Raw genomic sequence first — 19,475 nt, 5'->3', positions numbered from 1 at the left:
AGGGTTTTGGGGTTCTTGGGATCCTGCTGAGTGGGCGTCTTGCCTGTAGTCTGTCTGTGACAGTTACCCTGTTTCTGTGGTCCCAGACAGATGTCCCATTATATGTGGCCATTTAAACAGACAAAAAAATGGATTTACTCCAAATGGTGGTGGATTAGGTGCAAAACCTGTCCATCCTACTCCAAGGATTTGCAGAGCAGTTGAAACATCTTGCATCTACCCAGATCCAAGCCCCTGTAGCACCTCCCCCATTTTGTCCAGGAATTCAAGGGAACAAGTCACATTTTGGGGTCCATTGAGGAGAGCCTGGACGTCGGGAAGCTTCCAGCCCAAGACAATCGCCACCAGAGCAACGTCAGCACCTGAGTGAGCTTAAGGATACTCACTCAGGTGCCCAGGTACTCCCAGCTGACCTTATAAAGTTAATGTTACCTGTCTGTTTGTCTCACCATGGAAAATCTATACGGCTGCAGGCCTTTGTTGACTGTGGCTCTGCAGCCAATTTCTTAGGCTCTGGTGTAGAAAAGGATCTGGGTATGCCTTTGCTGAGACTAAAATCTCCTTATAAAATCTCTACCATTGACAATACTCCTCTCACCCAGGGTGTTGTTAAATTTGTAACCCAGGAGGTGTCCATGTCTTTTGGAGCTTTGCATATAGAATGTGTATCATTTTATGCTCTGGAAAAACTGTTGTCAGCGGTGGTGTTGGGCATGCCATGGCTGCGCAAACATAACCCTGTCATACAGTAGACTGGCACCACTGTGAGATTGTACACTGGAGCCCTGAGTGTTAAGAGAGATGAATGTCTTTATCTGTGAACCTGGCTAAGGCCAAACCTATCTTCATACCTTATGCATTCAGGGATTTTGCTGATGTGTTTTCTGTGTCAGGATCTGAAAAATTCCCCAAACACAAGGATTATGATTGTACCATAGATTTGGTCCCCGATTCCCGTCTCCCTAAGGGTAAAATTTATAATCTTTCTGGTCCAGAGCATCAGGCTATGAAAGATTATATAGCAGACAGTCTACAGAAAGGGTTTATCAGGCCATCCATGTCACCAGTCGGCGCTGGATTCTTTTTCGTGAATAAAAAAGATTATGGTCTCAGACCTTGTATTGACTATCGTGAACTTAACGCTAATACTGTAAAGAATCAGTACCCTCTGCCACTCATCCCTGATCTCTATAATCAGCTCATACGAGCCCAGTGGTTCACTAAACTTGATCTCAGGGGTGCATATAATCTATTCCGCATCAGAGAAAGAGATAGGTGGAGGGCAGGGCAGGTAAGTGCGTACACTACATTCTGGGACGTACAGTTCACATAGTGCCATAATGAATACGATCTAAGGTCACGATGGTTCATGGCGAATTTGAAGGACCACCTTTTAGGAGCCACTTTGTACGACCAACTACCCGTGTTGGGAGAGGAACCATTTTGAAGGGATCTTTTCCATGTGGACAGTGTTTTATTTGCCAATTCATGCCTCCTGTGTCCAATTTTCGGAACCATCGTGACCAGAGATCGTATTCATTATGGCACTATGCAAACTGTAGGTCCCCGAATGTAATGTACGCACTTACCTGCTCTTGCCAACCTATTTACGTAGGACAGACCTCGCAAAAGCTGCGACATCGCATTCAGAAACACTTTTCAGACATCGCATTAGGGTCCAAACATCTAAAACAGGGATGAACAATCTCTACAGTGGCACACACTATCTCAGGCACCATGGTAGCAGAATTGGGAACACAACCATGGTTGGCTTGGATAGAGTTTTGAGTAATATACGAGGTGGCAATCTGACACCGGCAGTTCTGAGAACTGAATCCTGGTGGATTTTCCAGCTCGACACGGTGATGCCCAATGGCATCAATGAGAATTTTCTATTTACTACAAAAAATGTACACTTTTGTCCTGCATTTTGAATGGGCCTCCTTTCTCTCTTCCCCTCTGGTTCACCATATACATGAGAAACATATATAAATTTTCTCAAAGGTTCTTTATTGTGTCCATAATGGACCTACTGTTTGCTCTGTTTGCTTGTTTGCTTGCTTGGTTACAGAGGATTCCGCCCTTTCTGTTTGTTTGGTGAGCAGCATATTCAACACACCGGTTGGTAATTATTAACAGTCCTTCTGTATGTGTATATATATATATATATATATATATATATATATATATATATATATATATATATATATATATATATATATACACACGAGATCTGGGTTCTGGTCATTCCCCTGATGAAGCCACACATGGTGGCATAACGCGTGGGGTAGGCGCACCCACACAACCTCCTTCATTGGTCACTATTTGTCTGGTATTGTATTGGCTCTCTTTGATCTGTACCATACTTATGTTAGTCCTATATTTGGTGACTATGTATTTTTGTATAATGCCTTTTGGTACTGTATTTTTGATCCTTTTATATTTGTTCCATCTGCATTACTTTGTGAGGTTTTTGTGTTGATGTGCCACTTTGCTCATGGGTGAATCACTTCTTTGGTCTTTCCCATTTTTAAGTGTTGTTAATATTTTTCTGTGCTCTTAATAAACCTTTCACATTTTCACACTGGATTTTCCAGTACATGATTGGTTTAGCTGTGCCCACTCTTTCCCATATGTTTTTGTTTTCAAGGTATGGTTATCCACAAGGTATATCAAACTTAAGGTCCCTTTTGCCAAGTTGGGTCCTAGATTTTTTGGACCATACGATATAGTTGTGGTCATTAATAGAGATGAGCGAACCCCCCGCAGTTTGGCTCGCCGAGCAAGGGGTGCGCTCGCGAGCCTTTATCGAACCGAAACCAAACTGAACGCGAGCTATTATCCGAGCCTTTATACCTTTAACACTAGAAGTCCCAGAAAGGGGTCATTTAACATTTCTACCTTTGGAACTCAGAGACGGGTCGAATGACCTGAAGGATTTTAGCTAACTTCCTATAATCACCGTCTTTTGTTCTGTAATTAAGGCCATTACTGTCGCACCACATGAGGTTGTTGTTTTCCATTGAGTTTAGCCATTTAGTTTCTAGTTAGTTCTATTTAGTTTATTGTATGTCATTTGATCCTCTTTCGGGACTTCAGGGGGGAGCTCGAAATTTCTGCGACTTCTAGTGTTAACTCAGATGACCTCCTGATGACAACCCTGAGACACCCGGTAGCGCTGGTGTCATGGCGGTGTCATCAGGAGGTCATCCGTTCATTAGATACTCAAATTACCTCCTGTCACTGCACACACACTGCTAGGTACTCACCGGACAGGGATGCTGTCCCTGGCGATGCTGTTGCATCTGGGTCTGTGACTACTACATCTGCTCTGCTACGGACCTTTACTGAAGTCATGCCACGTCATGCCTCCGCCAACATAGCTGATACAAGGAAGCAACATTATTTTTCAAAGTCTCTGTGGGCATGGAGTTTAATATAATAGAAGCGGACGTCTGGGGTGAGGCTCCCAGACAGGAGGGGGTCCACCATAATCCCCACAGACCCTCGTTTCTATTATACACAACTCCATGCCCACGTGGACTTAGAAAAATAATTTTTATTCTGGCTGGAAACATCAGACTGCATTTTGAATATGCCCCTATCATGTGATAGGGGGCGTGTTGAATTGACGTCATACCTGGAAGGAGCCCATACACTCTAGCATTTACCGTCAATATCGTGGTATAAAAACAAATAAAACATTTGGCATAGGGTCCCCCATATTCTGATATCCAGCACAGATAAAGCCCATGGCTACATAGTGCGGACCCCAGCCCTGCGCTTATTTTGGCTGTGTATCAAAATAAGAGGAACCACATGCAACTTTTTTTTTAATTATTTACAGAAATAATTTTAAAAAACCAACATGCGGTTCCCCCCAATTTTGGTGCCCAGCCAGGATAAAGCCTGACACCTGGGGCTGGTATTCTCAGGCTGGGGAAGCCTATGATTATTAGGCCCCCCATCCTAAAAATAACAACCTGTTGCTGCCTGAGATCATTCCATCCATTAGATGCAATAAGCTTGGGGGTTTCCCGGCTCTTTCTGATTGCCCTGGCGCGGTGGCAATCAGCATAATAAGGGGTAAATAACAGCCCACAGCTGCTACTAAGTCCTAGATTAGTGATGGCCGCATCTATAACACCCCATCACTAATCTGTAAGAGAAAGAAAATAAACACAAACGCCGAAAAAATCCTATATTTGGAATAAAATACAAAACCACCCTTTTTCACCACTTTTTCAACCCTAAAACATCCAGGTCCGACGTAATCCACACGAGATCCCACAATGGTCCTGGCTCTGCTACTTCCAAGCCTGGAGAGACCAAAAACATGTCCAATCTATCCAGACTCCGGGAAAGACTGACAAGAAGGACCCTGTTAGAAGCAGTGATGTCACTCAGTTCATTGCAGGTCATACCTGGATTCCCACGATATGACCTCTAGTGACCTGAAGCACTCTGGCTCAAAGTGCGTGACCGTGTTCCACTCCCCACCATCACTTTAACAGTGGCAGTGTCGGCATGGAGGTGCAGGCTGCCCCACACTCCACTAACGACATTGTCATTGTTGAAGGGCTGGTGGGGAGCAGAACATGGCCCCGCACTTTAACAGTGGCAGTGCCAGCAGGGGGCCAGCCGTGATCAGCAGTGATGTCACCCAAAGATGGAGGACCATGGGAACCTTTTCCTGTGACCACAAGTTACCTGAGTGACGTCATCACTGATCGCGTCTTGCCCCCTTCCGGCACTACCACTGTTAAAGTGCTGTGTTCCACTCCCCGCCAGCCCTTCAACACTGAAAATGCCTGGTGGGGAGTGGAACACGGCTCTGCACTTTGAACCGCACTATGACCGTCAGTGAACTGAGTGATGTCACTGCTGCCAGCCGGGTCCTTCTTGTTAGTGTTTCCTGGAGCCTGGAGAAATTGGACATGTTTTCGGTCTCTCCAGGCTTGGATGTTACAGATCCAGGACCATCATGGGACCTTGTGTGGATTACATAAGAACTGGGTGTTTTGGGGTCAATAAGTGGTGAAAGAGGGTGGTTTTGTATTTTATTCCACATAAAGGATTTTTTCGGTGTTTGTGTTAATTTTCTTTCACTTTCAGATTAGTGATGGGGTGTCATAGATGCCTGCCATCACTAATCTAGGACTTTGTAGCAGCTGTGGGTTGTTATTAATCCCTCAGAAGAGCCAGGTAAAGCCCCAAGATTACGCAACTAATGGTGCGACAATCTTGAGCAGCTACAGGTTGCTATTTTTAGCAGGGGGGCCTAATAATTATAGGCCTCCCCAGCCTTAGAATACCAGCCCCAGTTGTCAGGGTTTATCATGGCTGGGCATCAAAATTGGGATGGCTGCACGTCAGTTTTTTTAATTAATTATTTAAATAGTTTAAAAAAAAAAAAAAGCCGCATTCAATTCCTCCTATTTTGATACACAGCCAAGAAGAGCGCAATGCTGGGGGCTGCACCCTGTAGCCATGGGTTTTATCTGTGCTGGGTATCAAAATATAGGGGAACCCTGCGCCAATTGTTTTATTTATGTATTTATTTCTATACCACGGTACTGAATCGCAGGCAGACAGCACCTGTGTTTGGTTGCAGTCAGGTCCGCCGCCAGCCTGTGACAGCGTCTGACTGCAACTAATCACGGACATGAGGCTGGCCGGTGGGTGGGGAAAGCAGTGCATATGCGATGAGCGGCACATGAAGTGAAGAAGAGGCCATGAGAGCAGCGTATAGCCACACCGGAGCAGTTTGACAGCCACCCCAGTGAATTGGTGATTATGAAGTGCTTACTTCTACCATATTGTACCGGAATCAAAATGTACTTTTGGAAATGTGGTGTTCGTGGGAAAACCGAGCTGAACGCCAAGTTTTGTGTGTAATGCTCTTTTTTGCCCGAACGAACAAGCTCAGGCTCATACTGGACCTGAGTTTAGCGAGCCTTTATAGAACATGTTCGCTCATCTGTAGTCATTAACCCCTCAGCTTTCCACCTGAAACTTCCTCCATCCTTCAAGATACCTAATGTGTTCAACAAGTCCCTCCTCAAGTTATATTGTTCACCCATCCACCCAATCAGGATCCTTCCTCCTCCTGATTTAGTTAAGGGTAACGAGGAGTATTAAGTGCAAAAAATCCTTGATTCTTGCATTGTTAGAGGGGCGGTACAATATCTTGTACATTGGAGGGGTTCTGGCCCAGAGGAGAGATCATGGGTTTCAGCAAGTGATATTCATGCTAAGGGACTTATCAATCGATTTCATCTCTTATTCCCCAAGCAAGGCCTTGAGGGTCTTAAGGCCCTTTGTGGAAGGGGGCTACTGTCACGTCTCCACCAGGGTCCGCTCCTGCGACTTCTACTTCGGTCACCAGGTGCCACTGTATACTGGACTCTTATATAGCTGAATAGCTGGTTCTCTCGAGAGGCGTTTTGGATTCTAGAGTTGAATGCACAATTACCTATTTTAATATTTTCAAAATGATAATAATCACTTAATACTATTTTGGACTAAAAATATAAGAAAAAAATATTTGAAAAATGTGTGGGAAACAAAAGTATATCTATCATTGATGTCACTGTTATTTTGTTTTGTTTTTGTTTTTCCAAAACCAAGGAACTAGTAATTACAAAATCCAAATTGCCATGCACTGATTTTTTTTCCTACAGCAACGAATTTCAATTTTCTTTTCTTTAAATTGCAATTAAGCTTGGTGATTTCTTGAATATAAATAAACTAATATTGATTCAATGTTCAAAATAGTCTCTTTTTTTAAATTTGCATAATAGAAACTGCTCACCTACTTCTTTAATACTAAAAAAAATATTCTTTACTACTCAAACATTGGAAGAATTACTCCTGTGTATACAGTAGCTTGCAAAAGTTTGGGCACTTCATCTTTTACATTTTAAAAATTACAAAAAGGAAAATGAGCACCCTTGGAGATTGTGTGCTCAAATAACCCTGTTAGGCTATGTGCGCACTGGAAAATGGAATTTTCTCCAGAAAATTCCGCAGGTATTCAAAGATTACCGCACCCGCGGTAAAAAACCGTGGGAAACCGCACCCGAAAACCGCATGCGGTTTGCCGCGGTTTGCTGCTGTTTTTCTGCGGTATTGTTCGCGGTATTGCCGCGGTTTTGCCGCGTGCGGGTTGGGATGTGCTTTATTGCATTCAATGCAATAAAGCACATTGAAAAAAAAAAGTAATTTCATTCTGAGATAGTAGATAGATAAAGAGACAGAAGAATAGATAGATAGATAATAGATAGACAGATAGATAGAGGGATAGACAGATAGATAGAGGACAGATCGCTGCATTTCCCACGGTCGGCAGTGGGTTCACATTACCGGCCGTGGGAAATGACCGGTAATTACCTCTGCTGTCTTGCTGCGAGGCTGCATTCATTCAGCGCTGTGTGTCAGTCGTGGCTGGATGTGAGCAGCGCAGGAGCTGTGGATTACGCCGGAGCTGTGGATTACGCCGGAGCTTTGTTTCGGGGAGGTTAATAAAATGGTGAACGAGACTTGTTTGTTTTATTTAAAATAAAGGATTTTTCTGTGTGTTTTATTCACTTTACTTACGGGTTGATCATGTCAGCTGTCACATAGACGCTGCCATGATCAAGCCTGGAGTTAATGGCGGCGATCCGCCACCATTAACCCCTTGTATTACCCTGCTGCCACTGCTACACGGCGGCAGGAAGAGCCGGGGACACGCCGGTACTGCCGCATAATGCATGCGACAGTCCCGGGGCAGCTGCGGCTGATATTCTCGGCTGCGGGAGGGGGAGTGAGGCGGGGGACATTAACCCTGTCCCTCTCCCTCCCCAGCCTGAGAATACCGGGCCGCCGCTGTGTGCTTACCTCGGCTGGACGGTAAATATACAGCGGAGCCCACGTGCTTTGTTTTCTATATTTCTGTTTGCTTTCTATGTGTATTCTATGTGTCTGTGTCTGTGTTCTATGTCTGTGATGTCTGTGTGTGTGTCATCTGTGTGTTTGTTTACTCTCTGCTCCGCTTCCTCTTCCTGTAATGACATCACTTCCCTGCAAACCGCAGACAAGCAATGTACATTACCGGAGGTAAACCGCGAAATACCGCAGGGAATAACGCAGGAAAACGCAGTGAACCGCACAGAATTTGCTGCCTGCGTTATTCCCTGCGGGATTTCATGATTAACATTGGAGTCAATGGAGTGAAATCCCGCAGCGACGTGCGGAAAAAAAGTGACATGCAATTGTTTTTGCTGCAGGAATCCCGCAGCAAAACATGCAGCTGTCAAATTCCGCCTAGTGCGCACAGGAATTTTTTTGCCCATAGGTTTTGTTGGTGATTCACTGCAGAGATGTTATGAACATTTTCTGCAGCGAAACATGCAGCAAAACCGCAAAAAATCTGCGGCAAAATCCGGTAAGTGCGCACATAGCCTAAGGGTTATGGCTTGTTCATTATCTTCTAACCTAGAAAAAAATAGCAAAAACAGCAGCCATGGGTTCTTATAACCAGCTGCATAGTACTCTGAAAATGAAAATGTTGGAGGCCCAGAAAGCAGGAGAAGGCTATAAGAAGATAGCAAAGTGTTTTCAAGTTGCCCTTTTCTATGTAATTAAGAAATGGTAGGTAGCAGAAAGAGTGGAGGTCAAGATAAGGTCTTGAAAACCAAGTAAAATTTCTGTAAAAGCTGCTCATAGGATTGATGGAAAGACAAATCAGAACCCCCACTTGACTGCATAAAACCTTTAGGAAGACTTAGCAGACTCTGGAGATGTAGTACATTGCTCTGCTGTTCAGAGACACACCTGCACAAATATGGTCTTCATGGAAGAGTCATTAGTAGAAATCCTGTCCTTCATTCTCACCACAAAATTCAGGGTCAAAAGTATGCAAAAGTATATGTAACCAAGCCTGATGCATTTTGGAAACAAGTTCGGTGGAGCAATGAGGTAAAAATAGAACTCTTTGGCTACAATGATCAAAGGTATGTGTGGAGAAAAAAGAACAGAATTTCAGGAAAAGAAGATATCACCAACTATTAAGCTTGGGGCTGGATCAATTATGCTTTGGGGTTGTGCTGCAAGTAATAGCACAGGGAACATTTCATGGGTAGAGGGAAGAATGATTCAATAAAATTTCAACAAATTCTTGATGCAAACATAACACCATCTGTAAAAAAGCTGAAGTTGAAAAGAGGAGAAAAGAGGATGGCTTCTACAAATGGATAATGATGATCCTAAACACATGTCAAAATCCATAATAGACTACCTGAAAAGGTGCAAGCTGAAGGTTTTACAATGGATTTCATAGTCCCCTGATCTGAACATCATTGAAAATCTGTGGCTAGACCACAAAAGAGCAGTGTATGCAACATTATCCAAGAATCTCACAGAATTAGAAGACTTTTTCAAAGAACAATGTATGAAAATCCCTCAAACAAGAACTGAAAGGCTTTTGGCTGGCTACAAAAAGCGTTTACAAGCCATGATACTTGCCAAAGGAGGTGCTACTGTGTACTAACCATGTAGGGTGCCCAAACATTTGTATCAGCCCATTTTCTTTTTCTATTTAAAAATGTAAAAGATATATATAATGTATTATATATATTTTTTTTCCCAAAATACAAATGAAATGTGTCATCTATAACTTTATGTCTTTTAGAGATCATTTCATCTTCAACTTGCTTAACTGTTCACAATAACAGTCATTTTGACCAGGGGTACCCAAATTGTTGCATGTCACCGTATATAGACCAATACACAAAATATGTAAAAATGAAATTAAAACTTCTATTCTAGAAGTTGCTAAGTTTTTTTTGTCTATTTAAACTGTGGCTTATTCTTCTTGAAAAAGAAAACTTAAATGGAATCTGGCAGCATGATTTCACAACCAAACTATTTACATGCACATGTAGCGCTTTCAAATTCAAATCCAGCAATACCCTTACCAAGACAGTCTGTTCTTCCATTATTGATTAATCAATGCTGGAATTGATATGCATATGAGGCTGTGAATCTGAAACCTCTGTCATTCTGCTCCATTCTCCACCAAGCACCACCTTCACCTGCTTGACTGATAGCCCCTAGGTTGTGAAACTAGCTGAACATAGATGCTGTAGCACCAACTCCCCTAGTACACCAGCGCTTCTCTGCATCCTTACCCAGTGTCCCTGCTCTCCCCTCTTCCCTGCCATCCATGTGTAGTGCAGTCCCCGGATCGTCAACCCCGTGGATGCCCACATGAGTGTTGGCTTCTGCTCCCGCCTAAGCCCCAGGCCTTGCACATGTTGTGGGGGCTTTTCTGGTCTCAAGCCTAGGGGGCGTGGGCGCGCACTTCCTATCCCTTTATAGGGAGCTGTGCGCACCTTGCTAAGGTGTTCCCAGCCTATCACTGAGAGACACCAGCTATTTAGGGCTCCCTTCCCTGTTGGGAGGGTCCAGAGCATCTCATTAGGCTTCTAGTCCAGTACCTGTGCGTTTGTCCTGTCTGTGTTGCTGCTGAAGTGCTGAAGTATGCTGCTGCTGAAGCCGGGTGTTCTGTCTGATTCCGGTCACCTGACCGAGTCTGGTATCCTATCTGAGTCTGGCTAACCGTGGGTACAGCTTATTCAGGTACTTGTATATTCAGGGACCGGCGTATCCAGTTACCGGCATGTCCTGAGACTCCAGCCTTGTTACCTGAAGTCCTGCTGTGTTCTGTGTTTGAAGTCCTGGTGTATCTTGTGAATTGTCATGTTTGTATCTGCAACCTGAAGTCCTCAGAATCTACTGTGCCGGCATCAACCTGCTGCAGTCCTCACCTGAGGTCCCTGCACCACTTTGCAGCATTGCACGCCTGTTGTGTCTGCACCACCCTGCAGCTGTCCACACCTGTTGTCCCTTTACCACCATGCAGCGGTCCACGCCTGATGACTTGTGCCTAATGTCCTGTGCCTGATAACCTGAGCCTGATGAGCTGTGCCTGATGTCTCTCATCAGCTGGTACCTGTCCTGCTTTCTCCTCGCCTGGACTGTGCCCGTTTTGCTACTCTGTTGTTGCTGTTCTCCCAGTCCAGTTATCACCCTGTACTGCGCAGCTGTCACAGTCCAGGTCACTGACCTGGTTGTGGCACCTGGCATTCTGCCTCACGGTGGGCCCTTAGTCAGACCCCTCCCACTAAATGGTAAGCCTGAGTTTCCCCTGTGGTCCAGTGAGTCCACTACCCCTGCTCGCCCCCTCATACCCTGACAGTGAGCACTACAAATGCAAACGTTTATGTGTTTGACTGGAAGTACAGTGATTGCCAAATTAATTTTGGCTGCTTGAAGCATACATACAGTTTCTTTCAGCAGGTGTTCTTTATTATTTTATAGATACAATTTCTGTCTATACACTTTTAAAATCTGTAAGACGGTGACCAGATGGCAAGCTGTCAATATTCTCCCCTGAAGATCTCAAGTGCAGAGTGATATTTATTCTGTTCATGTTTTGTAGTTGCCTATTGCAATTTGCTGTGGGCCGTGTCACCCTTTGCTCAGTAGGGGGCTAACATACTAGCAGTCAGGGAAGAGGGTGGAGCAACAAAGGTTATAAAAGGAGAAGTGGTTTCCTGTAAGGAGGAGTAGATTAATGAAAGGAGAGGAATAGCGTTGGAGAGGAATACTGAGCTAAAGAGTAGAGTTGAGCGCGGTTCGCGGTTCTCCAGTTCGCGGTTCGAGTGATTTTGGGGCTGTTCTAGATCGAACTAGAACTCGAGCTTTTTTGCTAAAATTCGATAGTTCTAGATACGTTCGAGAACGGTTCTAGCAGCAAAAAGCAGGGCTTTTTACAGCTACAGTGTGCAGGAGCCATCGCTGGCAGCCTGCCAGAAGCTGTTAACCAAGATAAACATCGGGTATCCAAGCAAAGCGCTTTGGTTAGTAACCCGATGTTTATCCTAGTTACGTGCAGGAAGCCCACACTTCCCCGCTCAGCTCGCTCTGCCCCCTCCTGCCCGCGGCATGTACATACGTACACACACACACACACACACACACTCTGCACACACACTCTGCACACATGGTCCCGCTCGGCTTACCTGCGGTGATGAAGTCCCGCCATCCCGACCTCAGCACTGTCACTGTCCTCCATGGCCGCCGCTTGTCACATCACCTTCTCTCGCTTCCGACCCGAGACTGACTAGCGGTGACGTCACGGGCCTCTCGCGATACTTGGCTGTGAAGGCGGCGGTCAGTGAACTCAGTGACAGGTGCTGTCGGCAGTGCAGGAGATCAGCGCAGGTAATGTACCTCACTGACAGCAGCACTTGTCATGCCCTGCAGTGACCTGGGCTGACCCATTGATGTTAGCTCAGGTCACTGCACTGCTCTCCCAGCCAATGGGGAACATCCTGCTCTTCATTGACTGGGACAGTGTGGATTGTCATGGCAACCCCTTGGATTACACCAGACCTGGATTTGTTTTTCTTTCTAATAAATTGGTTAAAGAGGGAATGTTTTGGGGAGTGTTTTTTCAAATAAAAATGTGTTTGTCGTCTATTTTTTTTTATTACTGACTGGGTTGGTGATGTCGGGTATCTGATAGACGCCTGACCTCACCAACCCCAGGGCTTGATGCCAGATGACATTACACATCTGGTATTAACCCCATATATTACCCCGTTTGCCACCGCACCAGGGCGCGGGATGAGCTGGGGCGAAGCACCAGGATTGGCGCATCTAATGGATGCGCCACTTCTGGGGCGGCTGCGGCCTGCTATTTTTAGGCTGGGGAGAGTCCAATAACCATGGACCTCCCTAGTCTGAGAATATCAGACCCCAGCTGTCTGCTTTACCTTGGCTGGTGATCCAATTTTGGGGGGACCCCTACGTGGTTTTTTTTTAATTATTTATTTAATTTAAAATAACAGCGTGGGGTGCCCTCAGTTTTGGATTACCAGCCAAGGTGAGGTTGCCAGCTGTGGTCTGCAGGCTACAGCCGTCTGCTTTACCCTAGCTGGCTGCAAAACTAGGGAGAACCCTACGTCATTTTTTTTTTTTCATTTTTTTGGCTAAATACAAAGCTAAGCACCCCTTAGTGCCACATGAAAGGCACCAAAGGGTGCAAAATTACAAAATGCAGGAGAGTGGGACATTATGTGTCTTTCTGCCATTATAATGACAGAAAAGACTGATATGAAGTGCACAAGCACAAGAAAATCACCAGAGCGCTCTACGCTGTGAAAAGCAGTAGAAAATGGCACTGGAGTGAACATGTGACCGCCTCATGTAGGATGAAGCTATGGATCCTGGGTAAATTTATGCATTTACCCTCCTTCAGTTTTTTTGCAGTACACAAAAAAAACGGAAGGCACACGGATGACAAACAGATGACATACGGACCGTCTACGGAACGGAAACGGATGCCAAACGGATGCACCCGTGAAAAAAAACGGACTGTTTTTTGCAGACCGCAAAAATGGATCGGTCGTGTTAATGTAGCCTTATTCTGATCTGCCGTTTATAAACAGCAGGCAGAAATAAGTGAATAACGCCCCCCGGCGTCAGAAAATCTCCGGGGTTTCAGGGCTAGCTGAGACCCTGGAGATCATGATTCAGGACGGTTTTTCCGGTCCCCGCTCACGTGATCACAGGTATACACCGTACACCGATGATCACGTTACAGTAAATGACAGCGCCGGTAAAAAATTATTTATCTCCCATCTGGCATGAACAAACATTTCTCCACTTCTTCTCCACTTCTCCACTTCTTCTCCACTTTTTCTCCACTTTTTCTCCACTTTTTCTCCACCTTTTCTCCATTTTTTTCTCCATTTTTTCTCCACTTTTTCTCCACTTTTTCTACATTTTTTCTCCACTTTTTCTCCACCTTTTCTCCACCTTTTCTCCACTTTTTCTCCGTTCTTTTTCTCCGTTCTTTTTCTATGGTCGGTCTACCCATTAGCTCTGCCATGCATAGTGTAGCTCTACACCTACTGCACATGTTACTTTATGATTGACATCTCTTTCGTACCAGAGCTGTCTAAGCTTACTCTGACCCCATATTTGTCATTACTATATTGTCCTTGTACTGTATTATGACATTTGTATCATGTGTTTCATTTCTTGCTGTGTTGCAATTTTTTTGCTGCATCCCAATTGTACCTCCACATTGTTCGAGTTTATGTTATTGTTCTCTCAATCTTATGTGATACTGATTATTGTCATTTTTCATGATTACATGCAGATAAGTCCAATCTGACGAAGGCTCAGGCCGAAACGTCATTTGTAACTTGTTTTGGACAAAAACATATATGCTTATGAAAATTTTTTTTTTCTTAATACGGACCAATAAAGAGTGATTTTGCATTACTATCCGCTGTGACTTACTGACTTAGTCTGGGAGATTTAGAGTGCCGAGGTTACTCACTAATTTTATCTATTATTACCTCTGAGCACCTATATACCAGTGAGCAGAGCTTCCTCTACAGTAGTTCTTCTGATTAGGCATGCCCTTACCTCATGAGCAGGGCATTGCAGCTTTGGTAGCAACCATTACGACATGGACTCTGCTGCTGTGGACCCGGGGAGAGTGAGTGCAGATTCATTGCACCCACACTCCTCACATGAAGGGTCCGCACTCTTAGAAAATGGGGGATACGTTCCCTGAGTGTCTCCCCCCATATTCTAGACGGTCCAGAGTCGTCGTGGGACCCCTTTATTTTTTTTCTTATAATAAATTGGTGAAAGAGGAAATGTTTTGGGGACTGTTTTTTCAAATAAATTTCTTTTGTCGATTTTTTTTTTTTTTTTTGTTAGTACTGACAGTTTATGATGTTGGGTATCTAATAGACGCCATGACATCACAAACTGCTGGGCTTGATCTCGGGTGACTTTACAGCTAGTATCAACCCGATTTATTACCCCGTTTGCCACTGCACCAGGGCACGGGATGAGCTGGGGTGAAGCGCCAGGATTGGCGCATCTAGTGGATGCGCCACGTCTGGGGTGCCTGCGGCCTGCTATTTTTAGGCTGTGAAGGCCCAATAACTATGGACCTTCCCACCCTGAGAATACCAGACCACAGCTGTCCGCTTTACCTTGGCTGGTGATCCAATTTGGGGGGGACCCTACTTTTATTGTGTAATTATTATTATTTATAAAATAATTATAAAAAAAAGAGCCTGAGGGGACCTCCACATTGGATCCCCAACCATGGTAAAGCTGCCAGCTGTGGTTTTCAGGCTACAGCCGTCTGCTTTACCCTAGCTGGCTATCAAAAATGGGGGGGCCCAACGTCATTTTTTTTTTTAACTATTTTTTAAATAGAAAAAATTAATGGGCTTCCCTGTATTTTGATTGCCAACCAAGGTAACGGCAGGCAGATGGGGGTGGCAACCCATAGCTGTCTGCTTTATCTGCGCTGAGAATCAAAAATACCGCGGAGCGCTACGTCATTTTTTTTAAAGATTTATTTTTACAGCACTGTGATGTCCAGCAATCAAAATACAGGGAAGCTTATTTTGTTTTTAGTTATTTAAATAAATAATTAAAAAAAATATATATGGGCTCCCGCTGCATTTTTTGTATTGCTAGCTAAGGGTAATCCAAGCAGTTACTGGCTGCTAACCCCCACTGCTTGGTGTTACCTTCACTGGCAATGGAAAATCCAGGGAAGCATTTTTTATTTTCTTTGCCAAAAAACTACAAAAAAAGGACGTGAGCTTCGCCATATTTTTGTATGCTAGCCAGGTATAGCAGGCAGGTGCTGGAAGAGTTGGATACAGCGCCAGAAGATAGCGCTTCTATGAAAGTGCCATTTTCTGAGGCGGCTGCAGACTGCAATTCACAGCAGTGGGGCCCAGAAAGCTCAGGCAAAACTGTGCTGCGGATTCCAATCCCCAGCTGCCTAGTTGTACCTGGCTGGACACAAAAATGGGGCGAAGCCTACGTCATTTGTTTTCTAATTATTTCATGAAATTCATGAAATAATAAAGGGCTTCCCTTTATTTTTGGTTCCCAGCCGGGTACAAATAGGCAACTAGGGGTTGGGGGCAGCCGTAACTGCCTGCTGTACCTGGCTAGCATACAAAAATATGGCGAAGCCCACATAATTTTTTCAGGGGGCAAAAAACTTCTGCATACAGTCCTGGATGGAGTATGCTGAGCCTTGTAGTTATGCAGCTGCTGTCTGTCTGTATGGAGAAGAGCAGACAGCAGCTGCAGAACTACAATGCTCAGCATACTCCATCCAGGACTGTATGCAGAAGTTTTTTGCCCACCAAAAAAATGACGTGGGCTTTGCCATATTTTTGTATGCTAGCCAGGTACAGCAGGCAGCCACGGGCTGCCTCCAACCCCCAGTTGCCTATTTGGACCCGGCTGGGAACCAAAAATATAGGGAAGCCCTTTTTTTTAATTATTTCACTTATTTCATGAAATAATTAAAAAACAAATGACTTGGGCTTCGCCCCATTTTTGTGTCCAGCCAGGTACAACTAGGCAGCTGGGGATTGGAATCCGCAGCACAGGTTAGCCCGAGGTTTCTGGGCGCCTCTGCTGCGAATTTCAGTCCGCAGCCGTCCCAGAAAATGGCGCTCTCATAGAAGCGCCATCATCTGGCGCTGTATCCAACTCTTCCAACAGCCCTGGAGCCGGGTGGCTTGTTGGGTAATCATGAGTTAATACTGGCTTTGTTTTACTAGCCAGTATTAAGCCAGAGATTCTTAATGTCAGGCACGTTTGACCCGGCCATTAAGAATCTCCAATAAAGGGTTAAAAAAAAGACACTACACAGAGAAAAAATACTTTAATAGAAATAAATACACAGACACAGTAGAGACTCCATCTTTATTACCCCCTGTCAGCCCTCCACGATCCATGGTCTTCTGTCTTTCTCGTTCAACAAATGCAGCTCTTCTACATCACTGCTGCATGGGGGAAGACGCTGCTTCCCGTAGAGCATTCACTCCGTGAAAGCTGCACGAGAAGCAGCATGCAGCCTTCACTCCGTGAGTGATCAGTGCTGCTAGCGGTAACAGCGGTAACGCTGACAGACGCGTTACCATAGCAACGGTGCTCCCGGAGCCGCGGTTGGCGGTGACGTCACCGCTAACTGCATTGCTATGGCAACGGTGATCTCCGTTAATGACCGGCTGTGTCAGCCGGTCCCTAACGGAACGGGGAGTCGACCGTGTGCTAGAGCATGTCGCCGGTACACGGCGATACACAAATGTGCACCGTGTACCGGAGAGATGCACTCGCAGGTCCTACATGACGCGTCATAGTCATGTGACCAGTCTGTAGCCAATGAGATAATAGCCACGTGACTGGTCATATGGCTATTTTGACGTCACGATAGGTCCTGCTTCTCTGCTGGCAGTGCCGGTCACCGGGAGGATTCAGCGATCATCGGATGGAATAGCGGCAGGAGACAGAGTGCAGGAGGGATCGCGGGGACCGGTAAGTGTTATGGCAATGTTTATTAACTGTATGTGTACATTTATAATGCATTTTTATGTGTTTGTGATTGCCTCCCATTATAGCCTATTGGTTCGAGTTTGGTTCATTGAACGTTCGACGAACCAAACTCGAACGGGAGCTCCGTTCGGCGAACCGACCTCGAGCCGAACCGCGACCGGTTCGCTCATCTCTACTAAAGATGTTATATACAAACCACAGCCACACCATGATTTATCAAGATGCTATGTATATAATAATGTCATAAATATACATGGCGAAATATGGACCCTGGCAGGTCGCTGGTATACGGCATAAGGAAAAAGAGAGATTTGCGACAACGCCAGTAGATGAAAGTGATGAACTTTATTAAACACAGGGTAGGTGAAATAGCGGCACAAATTACAGGTGAGACAGCAGGTCACAGTAAATCCAGGGTCTATTTACACACAATATAAGTGTACAAATAGAAAGCTGAAACAATTATTTTATACAATGTTCACCTACAACCAAAATTGGTCACGGAGACAGCATAACATCCCAACCAGGTATACAGTTTACTGTACAAACCGAAAATGGGACGCGGTCACAAAATCAAGCAGCAATGGGGAAACTATAGAAAGCAGGAACTCATAGAGGATATGAGAACCAAAGGGACCCCCAATTAGACCGCATCAACCACCAAGGTGGTGTAAAAAAGACACCATAAAGCCCAAAATGGGATAATGATATACCTGGGAGGATGATCCTGGAGTGCACGGAGACCTGCGTCTGCCCGACGGCCGTTTCGGCTGTCAAAAGCCTTCGTCAGGGGGAGTGGTTAGTGAAGGAAGGTGCTCGTATTAAAAGGAGGCATCAACCAATCATGTTCGGTGGGCAATTGGTGACGCATGCGGTCTCCTAGCAACCAGGGACGCCACTCGCTAGCCGCGTCACCCCCGTGTCCGACACTTCCGGTCACATGACAGCCGGGCGGCGCTCACATGAGCGGACGTCACACAGAGAGTTATAACAACACAGCCACGCGATGACATCCCGGTGCCGGCAGCGCGCATGCGTGCTCACCCAGCGGAGATGACTTTGCAGGAAAAGAGGGAGAAAAATCACTCCATCATTGTAGCTGCAATCTATAATATTGTATGCGGAGGCAGAGGACTAGACCCATATCGCTACACCAATATAACAGAGGTGCACAATTATTGTCAGAATGTAACAAAAATAGATAGATATATTTCATTAGATAATATAATATTAAATGCACAGCTACTAAATTCATGTAATCAAATGACGGGAATGACATAGGCACATGATGTCCATCAGGGCATCGTATACATCAATATGCATATCAAGTTTCCATTGGGCACAATAGGAATATGCATATATAGTTCTCCAAGATGCAATACATCATTCCAATCACGGGAATAACATAGGCACATGATGTCCATCAAAGCCTCATAAACACCAATATGCATATAGAGTTTCCACTGGGCACAATGGAAATATGCCTATACAGTTCTCCAAGTGCAGTACATCATTCACGTCATGAACATCTGAAAAGACCATACCTAAATAAATCGTATATATTGATAATAATAGTACATTCTGGCAGGAATTCATTAGCCATAGAGAAGGTAATAGCAACCGATCATGTATGATAACTAATATAAGGTTACACAAAATCAGATGACAAGATATTTAAAACAAACAAATCAACTCATCTACAGAGATTAATTTGTATAGATGTCAAAAGAGGATGCAGCATGCAAAAAATTATTAAAAAGGCAGCTGTTGAAATACAATGCACAGGATGAGAGATTGATGCATAATACAGATGCGGGATTACACAAAGTCCAGATGAAAAATTGATTGGAGAAAAAGGAGTCCACTCATCTGCAAGGATAGATGATATAAATATCCAGGAAACATTCATCTTGCCATGGAATAACGGCTGTTAAGATGTAATATATAGGATGAGAGGTTGATGTCTAAATAGAATATAAAAGTAAAATTAAAAACAATAACAATTAAAATAATGAGTTACCAAGCAC

This window comes from Anomaloglossus baeobatrachus, chromosome 1 (assembly GCF_048569485.1).
Source record: "Anomaloglossus baeobatrachus isolate aAnoBae1 chromosome 1, aAnoBae1.hap1, whole genome shotgun sequence".
Lineage (NCBI taxonomy): Eukaryota > Metazoa > Chordata > Amphibia > Anura > Aromobatidae > Anomaloglossus > Anomaloglossus baeobatrachus.
The sequence above is the reverse complement of the archived record's forward strand: the minus strand, read 5'-3'. Positions refer to the sequence as shown.